At 38.5% G+C, this 2,713-nt stretch overlaps 1 pseudogene; it reads right to left on the bottom strand.

The window, feature by feature from the left end:
* Window positions 1–1,620: 1,620 nt before the first annotated feature.
* LOC116645396 lies at window positions 1,621–2,452 on the bottom strand (annotated as a pseudogene).
* Between the last annotated feature and the right edge of the window lie 261 nt (window positions 2,453–2,713).

Here is a 2,713-nt window from a genome sequence, read left to right as displayed (position 1 = left end):
CTCTATTTACATCTTATTTTTTCTTCCATTTCCCTATGTTTATCTGTTTTGTTTCTTAAATTCCACATACGAGTGAAGTCATATGATAATTGTCCTTCTCTGACTTATTTCACTTAGCACAATACCCTCTAGTTCCATCCACATTGTTGCAAATGTCAAGCTTTCATTCTTTTTGACGGCTGAGTAATAGTCCACTGTATATATACACCACATCTTCTTGTTTTTTTTTTTTTTTTTTTTAAAGATTTTGTTTATTTATTTGACAGAGAGAGACACAGCGAGAGAGGGAACACAAGCGGGGGGAGCGGGAGAGGGAGAAGCAGGCTTCCCGTGGATCAGGGAGCCCGATGTGGGGCTCGATCCCAGGACCCTGGGATCATGACCTGAGCCGAAGGCAGACGCTTAACGACTGAGCCACCCAGGCGCCACCAATACACCACATCTTCTTTATCCATTCATCCGTCAATGGACATCTGGGCTCTTTCCATAATTTGGCTCTTGTGGACATTGCTGTTATAAACATTGGGGTGCGTGTGCCCCTTCAAACAATTATGTGTATCCTTTGGATAAATACCTAATAGTGCAATTGCTGGGTCATAGGGTAGCTCTGTTTTTAACTTTTTGAGGAACCCCCATACTGTTCTCCAGAGTGGCTGTACCAGTTTGCATTCCCACCAACAGTGTAAGAGGGTTCCCCTTTCTCTACATCCTCACCAACACCTGATGTTTCTTGTGTTATTGATTTTAGACATTCTGACAGGTGTGAGGTGGTATCTCAATGTGGTTTTGATTTGTATTTCCCTGATGCTGAATGATGTTGAGCATTTTTTCATGTGTCTGTTGGCCATTTGTATTGGGGGGATTTTTGTATCTTATTTTGTAAAGGACTGTTCAATATTTTGTCCATTTTATTGGGTCATTTGTTTTGCTATTACTGAACTGTAAGAATTCTTCCTATAATCTGGAAACTAGTCCTGTATTTGATGTTTGTATTGCAGTATTTTCTCATGCTGTTCATTCCCTTTTTATTTTGATTATGTGATTTTCTTAATTCTTAGAAGAAAAATAGTTTTAATTTTAATAAAGTTCAATTTATTAATTATTTGTTCTTATAAGATTCAGGGGTGTGTGTGTGTGTGTTGTGTGTGTGTGTGTTTATCCAAAATCATAAAATTTTTATTCTCTTTTACATATTCTTCCAGATATTTTAGTATTGGATTTTTAATTAATATATGTGATCTAGTCCAAGTTTTTAAAAGTGTGGTTATGAGTAAAGGGTCTATGTCTAATGTTCTGGTATCACTTGTCGAAATGACTTTCTACTTCTCATTGAATTGCTTTGGTATCTTTGTCAAAAATAAATTTACCATGTATGTGTAGGTCAACTTCAAAATTGGTGATTCTGAAATGGGGGGCAAATCTGTAGGTTCTTGGACATCCCCTGTTAGATGTATTCTTACATATTTTATGGTTTCTTGTCCTATTTTTTTTTTAAATCTTAGATAAATGGTTAAAGTTATAGATGAACATTAAGAATGGGCACATGGGTAGTCCATAGATGCCAGTGGATTTAACAGATGTGTTTGTCTTGATTTCTGAGAACTTGCTTTCCCTGAATCTTTAAATCCCCAAATCTGTGTCTCCCAGCTCCTGGAGAAAGGCTCTCTCTTGCTGCATTTTCTTCAAATGGTGTTTTTCTAGCTGTTTTCCAGGTGCTGCTTCTTCTCTCAGTTGTTCGATTGCTTGGAGCTTCTTGTTTAGGTTCTTGGTCTGTTTGTCTGTCTCAGGCTCTCAAGAGGTGGCTGAGTGGCAGTCTTTCGTGGTATGCTCTGTGGGGAGGGAGCGGGGCCAATCAGGCCTCTTGCCAGTTCTCAGGCCCTGCTCTTCAGCTTTCTTAGCCTCAAGTTTCCTTTAATTTTGAGGGGCTGTTTTCAATAGAGGCTTTTCATTTCCTGGTTGTGATTTTACGTTCAGTGGTGGTTCCTCCTCAAGCAATTTAGAATTAGTGATTGGTTTATTTCCTAAAACTGGGCATCTGTAAGCCATTGCAGCTTTGTGTTCTTCACTGGGTACGTCACTTGGAACTGCTTGGTAAGTCATTGTTTTTGCTGGAAACAGTCCATCCAAAAATGGGTGCCAAGGAACCTGTCATATTTCTGCATTTGATGGCACATACTTGTGCAAGAAGAGCCAGGTTAATGCCGAATCTTGTACCCAATGTTAACATGGAACCTGGGAGGACAGGTAGCTTGTTAAAAGGCACTTGCCATCTGAGCACCAAGGGACATATTTAGAATCAGAAATAAGTTTGTAGTTCGTAACATCCCACCCTTTTCTGTCTCTTCAGCTTTTCAAATTTAGCTAGTACTCATATGTGTCCATGAGGACTGTCAACGTCTGCATTATGACAACCGGTTCCAAAGTCAAACACAGAATCACATTTGGCAAGCATAAAACCATAATTTGAGCTACATCATCAAGAAGCCAGTTTTGGTAACTGTGCTCCAGCATGTCCTCTGTTTGTTGCTATGAACTCATACTGGACAACTGTTGAAATACATCAATTAAAATTGCTCGCAAGCTCCCTTTGTCAAGAATCTCTAAAAACCATAAAAACAACATATGTCAGCTTTTAATAAATTACAATAATTTTTAAATACTCTCTGTATTTACATAGAATATTTACTAGTTTGGCATTTGTTTCTTTACTCAA

Source organism: Phoca vitulina, unplaced genomic scaffold (genome assembly GCF_004348235.1).
Source record: "Phoca vitulina isolate PV1807 unplaced genomic scaffold, GSC_HSeal_1.0 scaffold33, whole genome shotgun sequence".
Taxonomy (NCBI): domain Eukaryota; kingdom Metazoa; phylum Chordata; class Mammalia; order Carnivora; family Phocidae; genus Phoca; species Phoca vitulina.
Note: the sequence above shows the minus strand (reverse complement) of the source record. Positions and strands in the feature narration are given on the sequence as shown.